Raw genomic sequence first — 14115 nt, forward strand, 5'->3', positions numbered from 1 at the left:
CTGTAGTTATGTGCTTTTTTTTAATTGGTTTCTCTTAATACAAACTTCTCATAAACATGAGTCATGAGCTCATTTTCATAGTACTTAAAACATGTAAAAACTAGACTCAACTAAAAAGTCTTATTGTTGTGTTGCAGCTACTGATTAAATATTTAATGATAATCCAAAACAGAAGTTATTTATCTGTTATGTGTATTACCATTTTTCTTGGAGTTGGGAAGAAAGAAYGTGTTACTGCATAGGTTTCATCTCCAAAATGGGGGAGGTCCCTGCTTGATACAGTTTTCACAATACATTTACTGATGTATAGGAGAAAGATGGAGTATTTCTCACTGTGTAGTGTAAAGCAGTCTCTACTTGTTTTTATTAACTGATCCTCTTTTTTAATGTTAAAGAAATAAAATAAGGCTGCTATAATCAGAGTAGTGCTGATACTCTCCATTTTTACCTTTTTTTTTTYCCAGTAATTTCTATCAAGAAACAGCAATTAACAGTTTTTAACATTCCATCATGTTCCCAGGGAAAAAAGAAAAGTAAATTTGTCTAAATTCAAACAGGTTTCTAAAATAATTTTAACACAGATTGACAATCCATACTTTGGCTGAACCTCAGTACATTTTGTAACATTTGTGAGCTGCTCACGTTGGCTAGTAATCTAAAGCATGTTTTTCATTTGTTCGCTGTGAATTCTTGCAGCCCTAGCCTATTTCTTTCTAAAAATATGCTGTTAAAGAACTTGTTATGTGTAGAATATTTCTGGTCATTAGCTATCCCTTCTATCTTTAAAAGAATTTTTAGAATTAATTTGAAATTCATATTTAAGATGTACTTACAAGATACTAGGAATCTTGCAAAGAAATTTAGAAAAACAAAAGCGAAACTTTATAATGTTTGATGTAAAAGCATTTATTTTTAACCTACCTTTTAATCAACAGTTGAACAAACCAAACTATTACTTTACTTTCATTGTATGTCATAGGCATCATTAAAGCTCATACCACATTCAAATAATTGGCTCATAATCTTTTGAGTAGAGTTGTAAAAGATCTTTGGGGTTTGAAGAAACTGAGAAAACCAATAGGAAAACACTTGGAATCATCAAAACACAAATAAGGACTTCTAAAGATACTGAGTTAAAACAGCAAATGTGTTTCTGTTCAAGGTAAAATGTGGACAAGTCGTACCATTCTAATTAATAAATTATTTGCATTGTAAAAATGAATGCCTACCCTGTCAGGAAAAAAACTCCTCTAAATATACTGCACTAGTAATTCAGTGTGGCTCAGTGTCTGTTTCTTGTACGTTCAGCGTATGATCTGGTATTCCTGCAGTGACTGTTAGCACCTCTCATAAGTTATTATTATTATAAGATTATTACTGCTTAATTTAATTTGAAAATTTAGTCATTTTTATGGCTAAAGAGGACACAAAACCAGGGCCTGAAGGGTTGTTTCAGTGTTGTTAAGTAGGGTCATCTGAGCACTTGAGACTAGAACTGAGGTTTTGTTCTGTACGCTGATTGCAGCGCTGAATGTGATAGTTCTGTTCGTTTTTGACTGAGTTAGCAGGCAGGCCCATCAGATTTGCTTCCAACCTGCCAACCATTCCCACCCCCTGCTTTACCAGGTGTCTTTGGGCCTGCTGATACACAGAGCTTTCAGAGCGAGGGAAGCCAGGAGCAGGAGGAGGGGAGGGAGGGAGGTGCTGCGCAGACTGATGCCAAGCTGAGGAGGCAGCTAGCACATGTGCTGCTCACTTCCTTACATACACAGCTATGTGCAAAGCCAGGCAGACAGTTCTCTGCATAGATTACTACTTGAGTTGACTATTTCAGTTTCATCTAAAAATGAACATTTTCAGGTCCTTTGCTTTTAGAGAAAAATTTGTGTTTCTCATTTGGTGTTATGCCCAAGAGCAACAAGGTTTTTGAATATAAAAGATTTCCTAAAGATAGAGTTCATTCTTATGTGCTTTTAAGTTCTTCAGCATACATATACTTAGGCTCCATTAGTTTTATGGCACTTAAATAAGTGTAATTAAACGTCTAGGTATTTAACTGCATGAATCAGGCTAAACAAAGACTTCTCTTGTGATGTGCTTTTAATTCATTAATGTTCTCTTACAAAAAAAACATGATGTAAGAAAAAAGATTTGAAAGATCAGAAGTAGCTAAACCACATTTCTTGGTCCAGCCTCCCATTTGACTATGAAAAAAACACATCCATGCACAGATAAACCTTTTGATTGAGTGCTGAAGGTATTTTTTTCTTTTGCAACAGTCTAAATACTCTATTCCTAGAAATGTTTCTATATACGGCTGATTCAAAACTGTATATGATAATGTCTTTTTACTTGTTCAATCTGTTACAATTTGTCTTTTGGGAAAAATAAAGTTGCACCTACTTGGCAGAAGACAGGGAGTTTTTCTGTGGAGGTGCCAACTGTGAACAGAATATTTGATTGCTTGGTAGAGTAAAATGAAAAATGGAATTAACATTTGTGCAGGCCTTTTGCTTGGACAAAGTGGGAATGACCTTTCCTTGGATTTGTGATACTATGAAGTGGAATTCATTGCTTTTAATAAAGGTTTTATGCTGAATGATATGATTTTCCAAATGTTTTCGTAGCTGTTGCATTGGCTTTTCAATACTGAGAATCTATGAGATCAGCTTACATTTAAATATCCATGGTGAGAGAATAACAAATCCTACTAATAGTGGCAGGCCCCTCTTACTTCTGGCTGAGAAAGCTGACAGATTGTTTCACCAGAGTAATTAAATCGACAAGGAGTGATCTAATGTTAGTCTTGGCTTTTGTAACTAGTGATAGTACTGTAAAACAGGTGGTCATAGAAATTAACCTTGAATCACCTGRTCCAGGAGCTCCAGGCTATGCACAATGGATAAGAATGTACCAACCTTAATAAAGGCAAACATTGAGAAATCAGTGGAACTAATACTTTTTCAAGCAATGTGTAGCTGAATTGCAGAATTTATTGCCACAGGATGTTGTGAAAACAAAAATTGAAAAACATGTCATGAGGAGTTTCAGGAAAAGTGTGAGTGACAGCACTGGAACAGGTTGCCTGGAGAGGTTGTGGAGTCTTTTTTTCTGGAGATACTCAAAACCCACCTAGATGCAACCCTGTCCAGCATGCTCTAGGTGACCCTGCTTGAGCAGGGAGGTTGGACTAGATGATCTCCAGAGGTCCTTTCCAACCTTACCCATTCTGTGAAAAAGTGGACAAAGTCGAAGAAGAAATGTTGTTAAGAAGAAATAGGATAAAATTAAACATAAAAATCTTTCTACAAGATCTATCTCAGGAAGTTCGTGAACCACAGATTACTGGCCACAGGAAGCTAAATCTGGAAAAGTACTACTGCAACTTTGCTTTTTTTCTTACATTCTTTCTCTAAGCGTTTTCTGCTTTCTGACACTGGATACACAAGGTAGGTGAAACTTTCAGGAGTCTGAAGGCACATGCTGTTGGCATTTGTTGGCAATCAAATACATCGATGACTAATGTTTGAAAGAATGCTTTTTCTTTCAGTTTTGTTTTGTGGGATTAGTATAATACTCCTCCAGTTTAATAGTAACACAGATAACGAAACTGTTTCTGAAGTGTCATGTGACCTTAGCCTAGGACTAGTGGTAGGTTGAAAGGGTTTGGGGCAAAGAGGATACAGAATTGCTGTAGCATGCTCTCTGTGGTTTTAGGGGGGAGACAACTGAAGACAGAACTCCCCACAGATCTCCCTTTTATGGGAAACATTGTCGAGATCCAAAATGTCACTGATCCTTTCGTAAAAGGGATGAAGCACTGCAGGGGCTGCTATGAGGGTTACCCAGTCCACTAGCTCAGCATATTGGCTAGCACACTAAGCGTCCAACAGGAAGAGAAAACAAATGTCTAAAAATACTAAAATAAATCACTATTGTAAAATTTATATTTCATAATATATTTTTACCTGCTTTATGGCAAAAGTGTTGGGAAATAGTTGGGCTATCAGATATTCTTTCTGACAAATCTGGACGTTAACCGGTATAGAGAGTAAAGGAAAATAAGTCGTTTAGAGTAGATGTGAATTGATTAGGCATTTTTATTCCTTCAGGAGCATCTCCAGGTTTAAATTTTTCCTACTTTGCCTAGTTAGAAGTCCTAACAAACGTTTATACTTGCAGCTGTATAAAGAATTGATATGCAGCATCTTCTACAGGAAATACAGGGCTAAGAAGATAGATACCATAAACATATGAAAAGAAGAAAAGTGTATATGGTACTGTCATTCACAGGATGGAAGGGGGGAACAGAGAGGTTATTTATGGTGTTTRTGCACACAGGTCAAAGGGAATAAAAAATATCGATGAAGAAAGTTAGTTTTTTTTCTTTAGATTGGCTTCTTTCTTGCCTTCTTCATTAACACAAACTTCACAGAAACTTTTGAAATGGGGACAGAATGATCAACAATTTAATTTTAAGTGTGTTTTATCCACAGCCAGTTCTGGCTATTATACTGAGAATATGTTCCAAAAAAACTGGAGCTGCCTAAACCAAAATCATTTATTAATATACCTGGATAAATCTTGGAATCTGCATGTAGAATTAGCAATGCTAGCTGCACTTTGATTTTCTCAAAAGAATTTAACCTGGCCATGTAGACATTTAAGAAGACAAATAACCTATCATTTCATTTTATGTTTAGAGAATCATATTATTTGCTATGCAGCCAAAGCAAAGCATTCTTGCTACTCAGATCAATGTTTTTTATTTATTTAAATATTTATTTTCAGGTCAAGTGTTGCCTACACCTTGTACTGAAATATTCAATAGGTGAAACTGCAATGAAACTGTTACTTGCATGTTGTTCACACTGTTGCTGTGGTGGTCTCAGTCACACGTTGTGCAGAAAGGGTACCGTTGTGCTATGTGGCCTTGTGCTATGGAGTTTAATAGAGATAGAGGCATGAAGTCTGTTGCTATCGTCTGGGCTGTCACATAAGTAAAGATAGACATTGAAGAACAGCCCCATGTTTTTCTGTAAGCACATATTGAGCAAAGGTTGATGATCAGTACTATCAAAATCTACTGATAAATTGAAAAGACATTTTATCTTAGGAGGATATCAGCTGCTAAAATATGTTATCACAGTTGCTGTTCTCTCATTTCTGTCAGCATGGAAGTAGGTACAGTATGCTGGTCAGTTGTGTAGCCATATCAGCAAGTTACTAGGGAGCAGGAAAAAATTATATAGGAAGAGGGGCCTGTGGAGTTAATGTAGTTCAACCTTCTACTCAAATCAGGGCTAACTTCAGAGTTCATGTCCTTGTCCAGCTGAGTTTTGAAAATCTTCTGAGACAGAAATTCACAACCTTGGGCAGTGTTTCGGTGCCTGGCCACTATCACCATGAAGGATTTTTTTCCATTCTGGTTGGAATTTCCCGTGCTGCAGCTTGCCTCGGTTACCTCTTACCTGTTGCTATGAATCTCTGAGAAGAGTCTGGCTCTATGTTCACTACAACTCCCACCCACAATCCTTTTTGGTAGGCGAATAACCAAAGTTACCTTCTGGCTCTGGCCCCTTCTCGTCTCCAGGGTAAACAAGCCCTGTTCCCTAGGCCCTTCCTCATGTGTCAAGTGTTCCTGCTTCCTGGCCATTCTAATGTTCCTCTGATGGCCTCTCTCCAGGTTGACAGCTCTCTTGTATAGGGATGTACCAAGACTGGATGGTAGATATTTTCCCACTAGAGTCAAGTAGATACAAAGAACTAATCTTTAAAAACTTTTTTGGCATTAAACTGTCTTTTGTGTGGTTGCCACCTTTCTGCAAACGATAAAATAACATTTTACAGAGTGACAGTCTATTAAGCAGCTTCTCCTGCAAACAGCATGCTGTATGTTTGCTCTCTAGTCTACCTTAAAAATAAAGTGAAATTCATCATGTTGCTTTCTTAAGATTAGAGAGTGACTTCTCTCCTTTTATGTCTTCTCAAGGATGTTTAATCAGTTGAGCCATTCAAGCTTGCAGTATAAGGCTCCAATAGATCTTACAGCTTCTGAGAACAAAGTGAGAACTTCTCATTTTCTGGAGTTGATGATAATTAGTTTTCTCTTTTTAAATATTGAGGGAGTGAAAAGAAACAGTACAGTATGGGAGATGTTCTTGGTAGAAGATAGAACTAAAAAGTGATTCAGTGCTGGCATTCTGTTTTGACTTATTTTGAAAGATACTTATGCCTTTCAAGAGAGGTGTTTAAGAATAATGTAGTTGCTCATTGTCTCCCATTGCTGAAGCTACTGCTCATGCATGTATCCTGCGAGTGGAACTGCTTTTGGACTCATGAACATGCTATAAGAATAGCAATGTAGTTTCCCTTACTGTTATCGTCCATTTTTTAAAAATGAAGCATTTTGCTGCTGATAGGAGTTGGGTTCAGTCTTTTAATATTTTGTTGAAGTACTGCAGGGTTTGTTTTTTAATATTAATTTAGTTTTAGATTGTGTTCTGACAGAGGTGACAAAGGCCACAGTGTTTTTTACTTTTTTTTCCTATGAGTACATAACATCATTTGTAGGATTCAATTGTATCTTCTTATTTTGCATGAAGTAACATCATTTTTAGGAACATTTATTTCCATTATTGAATTCTTTGCATTTTCATGTTTGATTAATGGAGATAGATTTGTATATTAGACTTACACTGGGAATAGATAATATGTTGACATACAGTTTTTGAAGCTGTGAAGTACTTGAATAACCGCTGAGTTTTTTTCTGAGAAATGCTGCCAACACTGAAAACTTACTGAAGCAGTTATTCCACAATTCCAATGAAGCTTTCAGTTTAGATATGATCATTCCAGAAGAATGTTGGGCCTGTAATAGAATACCTATTCCAGAGTAAATTCTCCAGAATAGTTCATCTATGCTTTCCAGGCACAGAAAAACTCTGAGTGGTAGTGTGGCCCTCCAGTAACATTGTCTGTAGCTGAAACCAGGAAAGAGAGTATTTAATGTGTGTATAATAAGCACATGTGTGCTTACTGGTATGAAAAGAAGCTAGTTTGATTCAATTAAGAAATGACATACCATCTAGAAGACATTCCTGTACAGACAGTCTTTGGTCTTTATATGATAAATTGCTGCTTCAAGACAAAAAAAATACTGCAGATTTGCATGCCACACACGTGCTTTTTTGCTCAGAAAAAGACTAACTGTTTCAAATACAATGTTGAGGGTGATTAGCTCTAAAATAGTTATTAACACATTCTATTTTATTCACTAGACTAGCATTACAACATGTTTAAATGTGTATCCGATTTACATGAATTTTTATTTTTGTTAGTTCTGGTGGTTGAAGTTGATTAAGCCAAAATAAAGCTATTTCTTTAGTTGCACATTGTTGTAAGGTGAATTTTGCTTACATGTCATGATTAGAGCAAGTGTTTCAAGCAGTCTCTTTTTCACAGTTAAAATCAATGTCTGTGGCCAGTTGTGTCCATGCATAGCCTTGCAACAACAAATTAGCCTGTATAGTTCCTGTACTCCCAAACTGCCCTACAATAATAGATGTGCAGGCTTAGGCTGCATTTATCGTACAATCATAGAAAAGTCCTGGTAGAAATGAACCCCTGGAGATTGCTGGGTCCCTGGTTCAACCTTGTCTTGAGAGCAGGGCTACGAGTTAGGTTCTCAGGGACACTGTCAAGCTAAATTTTGACTATTTCCAGCAAGAGAGATTCTGCCGCTTCTCTGGGCAGCCTATTCCAATGTTTAATTCTTTGTAACTACCACTTATGTGTTGGAAGACTGATTGGATCTGCCGTGCACCTTCTCTTCACTATGCTGAACAAACCCAACTCCTTTAACCTTTTTTCCCATTTTACATTTTCCAACTCATCACCTTGATGGCCATCCACAGGACCATCTCAAAGTTTCTAATGTCTTTCTTGAGGAATTTTATCATGAACACATTTCTTCATGCTAAAAAAAAAAAAAAAAAAAAAAAGGAATATGATATTCACTTCAGTATTTAGTTGGGTTTAGTTCACTCCGTGTTTTAGTATTTGTAGTATCAGTGTGGATTTTGCTGAGCAACTTTGCTGCTTTAACAAGAAAATACAGAGAGAGAGCCTGTACTGTAAATACCTCACATTGACGTCACACCAAGAAACAGTTTTGATATTCTGATTTAAATATAGTAAAGGCAAGTATGCATGTGTCTCCTTAATAAAAGTGTAAATAGCATGCAGACTTTCTCAATCCTATCAAGAGATGAAAAGTTAATTAAATACATTGTTTACAGTTGTTACAAGAAAGCAGTTAGTTGTGCTTAGTCCATATTTCCATGTCAAGCTATTTTTAGTTGCTGTTGTAGCAGCTACCGTTAAAATACTTTAAACAATTTAAATATTTAATTAAAGCTGTAATTCGTATATTTGTAACTTACTTGTGGAAGTCTTCCATTTTAAAAGTTTCTCTTTTCCCTTTACCTGCCTTACAGTTTATATAAGGAAAATTCTTTTCCTGGTATGTTTTTAAGATGATTTTAACTACTGTCTTGGAAAGAAGATAGTCATGTGGCTTGAAATCTTAATCGTTTTTCCTTTCGTATAGATGAATGATATTCACAAAATGGAAAGAAAAAAACTAGCAGATACACAAACTGCATCTTTCACTTCCACTTTTGCCCTTGTGCAGAAGGATCTGTGTCCCAGAAAGCACTCCTGTTAACTACTTCCTATATTAGTAACCTACTCGCAACCTCACTATAGACTTTGCTTTTGTATTGCGCTTTGGAATATAGCTTTTGTGGTATTGTGAACATTCACACTCTCATTGGACTGAAGAATATGCAAAGGAAAATGACAGGGAAGGGGAAGGGTGGCTGTACTAGCTCAAGGTTCACAGCATTAAGTGTTCATGATTTCATTTCCAGCAGTGAAACTGGTCAGTTTCATTCTGCCTTGCCAGGTTTGATCAGGTTGTTTTCTGAAGTCAGGACAGTGAATCACAGGACTGTGATCATGGGCAAAATTAGAATAAGCTGTGTCCTTCAGCTTCTTCTATTTATTAGACAAGAAGCATTTTACTAGCTTAAAATGTTGTTGCTTTCCAGTTCTAAATCAACAACTATATCACCATACCAGTCTTTGGCATTAACATGATCTTTGAAGACTCCTTGTCATTAATTTTTTTTAACTTAAATTACTGCATTTTTACCAACATGAATCTTTTGTCCTTTAAGCTTTGACTAATTTTCAGAACAAACGCATGCAACAGTTACCTGTTAGACTTTTGATTGTCAGTCTCCTCACAGTGCATCCTTGCCCCAGAAATATCTCAATCCTTTGTGAAGTTCCTTGGAGAGTGTTGTTCTACATAGAGTTGCATAGGTTATAGTTAAATTTCTGCTGCTATATTTGAAAAAATTGGCTTTCCAAGGTCCCTTTTACAGATAGAACAGATTTATGGCTAGTAGATATTTTCCTGTTTCCTTTCATGTCCCTTCATTTCATTGGAAGAAGGCCAGTGTATTCTTCCCTACTGAGAATATCCCTGAAACCTGTCACTAACTTGCAGTTGTGGCAGTATTGCATAATACAGTTTCTTCTCTCTCCCTTCTGCTGTGCCCTCTAAAACACTTCAGTCAAAAGTGAAAAGTAAAAGAATGAGATTGAGCCTTCGTTCTTGGAGTGCTGATTATTGTTTCAAGAAGTCTATGCATCAGTTTGTTCACTAAAATATTAAAACTTCCTGAWTTTTTTCTGGGTTTCAGAGTGTATTTCTCATCACCTATAGATGAAGTCAGATGTAATATATGTAATTATTTTGAAAAGTTACTGTTAACTTCAGAACTGTTAAAAGATTCTGATCCTAACCCACTGTTTTGACATCCCAAATGAGTATACCAGGAAAGAAAAGCATTCATACACTTATAAATAAATGTGCATTGAGAACAATTTAACCTACAGGTACTTACACATGTTCTTTGTTATCTTCTAACATGGTGCAGAGGATTATGGAGATGTTCTTCTATCTTAAGATTCCACATGCAAAAATACTCAGTTGGGTTGTAAATATTAGCTTTAAGATTGTTTTGGAGTTCTGGATTTGTCCAGACATGCTCAGTACTCTTTTATCAAAACAAATGTCAGTATCAGCTGAAACTTTATTGATTTTACCAGCATAACTTCCCAATGACCTAGAGTCTACAACCAATATTAGCAGAGACATTTTAAGTCTCCATCTGATTTCTGGGTTTTTTTACCCTCTGTTTCAAAATCATACACCAGTATCTGCAGATTGAGGTGTTTCAGAGGTTCTGCTACTGTGTTAATTTCCCCTTAAAGGTTTCTGTGAGCTCTGCTGGCCTCTTGATGTTTTCTTGAAAAATCTGTGGTTTTGCTTGCTGAATATTAATTACTACTTATTCCAAAGCCTGAGCAGTTCAGAAAAGAGATACAGTTGTATCTTAAAGGTAATTGAAATGTTTCTTCAAGGTTTTTTACTTGAGTAGTAAGTCACCACAACATAGAGACATTATTTAAAAAGTGAGCATCAGAAATGTTAATTTTAATGAAAAACTCTTTTTTTTGGTCACAGATGTAACATAAATTTTGTTTTACAGATTTTTAATCACAAATCACCCTTACACCATGTAATCGTGTGGACCAGTTTAAAGAACCTGGCAGGTTCTTTAAACCTGCTTTACAAATCAGAAAGGGAATTTGGTAGTTTCTGCTTCTGSAATTTTTATGGTCGGTAATTTTGGAATGACACAAGTCATTTTAAACGTAATTCATCAGTGGTTGATACAGTTTCCTTCACTGATTCAGGTATGCACATACCCTTTCCATCTCCAAACTTTTTTGTGTGTAGAGTGTCTATGCAGTTATTCTCCACCATTGAAATATACGGACTCTCTTGGGCCACTGAACCGTGAAGAAACTACCAAATTTAAAGTAAGCAGTTTTGTTTGCATTGGTTTAAAATGGTTTTGTGTAGTAGACAAGGTAGTTTGTTTTACTGTCTAAATGCTATTAAAATAATGGTAGAAATAGTAAAAATGAAGCTTAAAAATGTATAGATATTCTTGTARTATGTTTAAAGCTAGTCAAGTATTATTTGGTCATTTCAGTCATCTTTTCTGTTGCACTGGTTACAGAGATGGACTTCTTGAGATAAAACACACAAAAATGAGAATGATTACTACCACTCTCACTGATGGTTCCAATGGACTCAGATATGCACTTAATTATAATGGAAATTACTTCTGGAAGATGAGGCAGGGTTAAAATCCTTGGTGCAAGTYGGCTACACTTTTCAACACAGGACAAAACTATGTTGTTATCATAGTCATAAACAACTGCGTGTTTACTGTTTTCGGTTAATGTATCGTGTGGATGGTTCCTGACTTTTCTCATTATTTGAACTGTCCACAACTTAAATAGGACTGTGTGGTATACAAATGGGGAAAAAGCTAAGACAAACATAGTGATTACTTTTTAATATTTTGACTGCTTGATTAGGGCATTCTTTCTGTAGCTTCTGCTGAGGATACAGTCATATTTCAGAAGTGCTTATGTCTGTGGGAGAGATTTGGAAAGGGTGCAGTGTCTTGAAGCTGAATTTTAACCTTTTCTGAGATTGAAGTGCTACTTGTACTCTGCTCTACATAGAGTGCTCTGCTTCTTAGATTAAAATGCTTTAAAATTAACCATTTTTAACTAACAAGCCCCGTATGTGGAAAGCTCAGTTTAAGAGGATCTCAGTTGTTGTTACATTAGTGATGGAAGCAGAGAGTAGAGAATGCTACAAGGAGGGGAATTTGTTCCTGCTTCTTAGCTCAGTGCTGTTTGGTACTGTACTGGGTAAAAGCAACAGGGAAACTATGGGAGCTTATCTGAGGACTTTGATCATTCCCAATAAGCTCACCCTTCAAGGAGACAAGAGTTGTAAGAATTGATGGTTTTAGTCTTTAAAAATCAACATAGCTGGAGAATCTACAGTAAGTCAAACTGCAGGCATGCATAGAAGTTCTAGCAGTCCAGGAAACATGTAGCCAGACCCATCTTTTTTTACAGTTGTGGTTTCATAAATCTGGCAGCTGGTAGAACTGCAAGTCTAATCACTAGTAAAATAGTTTAGAGCATTACTGTAGGAAATTAACTTTTTGCTATGGTCAGTGAAGTAAAGTTCTTCTGTTCAAGAATAGATGTAAAAAAGCTAAATTTGCGACATTAGGAAAATTACATTACTTACTTCTGATGTTCAAATCAGACATGCTATGCAGGAAAATAAGGTGGGGATCTGCTGCATATCTTTTGGTTTAACTATAACACTGGAGTGAATACAACATATAGGAACAGAATGGGGCAGGGAGAGGCTTGCAAGAGCAGCCCAGAGAGGGGTAATCACGAGAAGGTTAGACATCCATTATCACCTGGACTACATTAGTGTGCTTACAGTGAATAGCAATGGAAAGAGAAACTTCTGTGCCTTTTTTTTTCTTTAGTTGCAGGTATTGTTTGAAAATAGTATTATAATTTATGTCTAGCTCTGTTCCTCTCTTTTCTGGAGAACAGAATCCAACAATCTATGTTACTGCTTATTAGTTTTAGCAATGCCCAAATTAATTACCATCTAAAAGTAATGAAAAATGGATGTATTTTCTTTATGCAAATAGATTTTCTTGTAGCCTAAGTTTTATTTTAATTAAGAACTACAATTGTCCCTTACTGTCTCTCAGACACACCGGTAAAAGTCATCTATTTTTTCCATAGCTGCAACAAGCAGACAGACTTTAAGGAAGGAGCTGGTAGGTGAGGCAACCTAACTAAAAACATTATTGTAAGAAGTTAAAAGTGATTTACTGAAGAAAGTCAGCACAGACAAGGGTAAATGAACAAKACAACAAGGGTAGAAGAAATTTTCAGCAGTATGAGAGTAATATGAGAAGTTTGAATAATTAAGAAAAGGAACATGTAGTTGAAATCAAAAGTGGGTGTTGCAGATGAGCCAGGTGTGTAATGCCAGTACATGTGAATCTGAACCTTTTTTAGAGTTGTTTTAACATTGTAGAGATTTTTTAAATGAGATTTAAAAAGGAAAATCACTTGGGCAGAGATAACTAACTGCAGCAAAAGCATATGATGCTTTATAATGAGTAGTTTTCTGTAAATACCAAAAAATCAGTATTTCTCAGGAACATTTTGGAATTTGAAACCATATACATAAAAATAGTACAAATCTTTTTTATTAAAAAAGCTTTCTGTCCTTTTAATTCAACTTCATTATAGTTCTGCATTTGCATATGTGTGTGGTATTGATGCTAAGTTCTGGCTAGCTGGCATCAGGAGTGATAAATTTGGTCATAATCCCGTCTTTGCTCTCCTCTGACTGATACCATTCACTTGGCCACTTGGCTGGCAACATACCTTGCAAGTCACATGTTGCTGACTTGGCAAAGATTCACATACAATTTGTGATTAGAGTATTCCAAATCCTACCAAGGCTAACCAGTATATACATTTGGTTCTGCAAAAAAACTTTTCCAGTCCTTAGTCCACGGAAAAACTCAGATTTCTTGAAACCAGTGAAACCGCAGAAGTGTTGGCTCTTCTCTGACTATGAGCTAATCTCTTAAGAATGGAGTCTCTGGTTTTGCAGACTGCTGACTGCAGTGACTTGGGCTTTTACCAGTTAGTAGTAAATTGATAAGTAGCTTTCTATTTGTCCTCTGCTTGATTTAGTATGCTACAACCTCACTAGTGTATGTGGGAAAAGGTTTTCATTAATATAGCTGACTAGAAATTGGAAACATATTTTTGTCTCTTCTGGTTTTCCTATCAAATCACTGTGATTACTCAACTTTTGGAGACAAAAAAAAAGGAATATAATTACTTTCCATAGGTTCCCTTCTGTTATGCGTGCCAGTTACTGTGTGTCTTGTAGACACTACTTCCTGTACTACTGAATGTACTAGACTCAGATATCCATGTTTCACTGCAGCATATGTATACTCAGGGGCTTCTGGATTGTCAGTATCTTCAGAAAAGATATGTCATGATGTGTAGGGAAATAAATTTGTTCACAGTAATGTTTAACTTTTGTTCTCC

The 14115-nt window shown here is 36.1% G+C and overlaps 1 protein-coding gene across 2 annotated transcripts in view; it reads left to right on the forward strand.

The window, feature by feature from the left end:
* The window catches only part of RALGPS1 (Ral GEF with PH domain and SH3 binding motif 1), a 127464-nt gene that overhangs the window by 61196 nt on the left and 52153 nt on the right, over positions 1-14115 (forward strand). The gene's annotated exons all lie outside the window — the stretch shown is intronic.

The sequence above is a fragment of the Rhea americana genome, unplaced genomic scaffold, assembly GCF_003343005.1.
Source record: "Rhea americana isolate MKP2758 unplaced genomic scaffold, rheAme1 scaffold_164, whole genome shotgun sequence".
Taxonomy (NCBI): Eukaryota; Metazoa; Chordata; class Aves; order Rheiformes; family Rheidae; genus Rhea; species Rhea americana.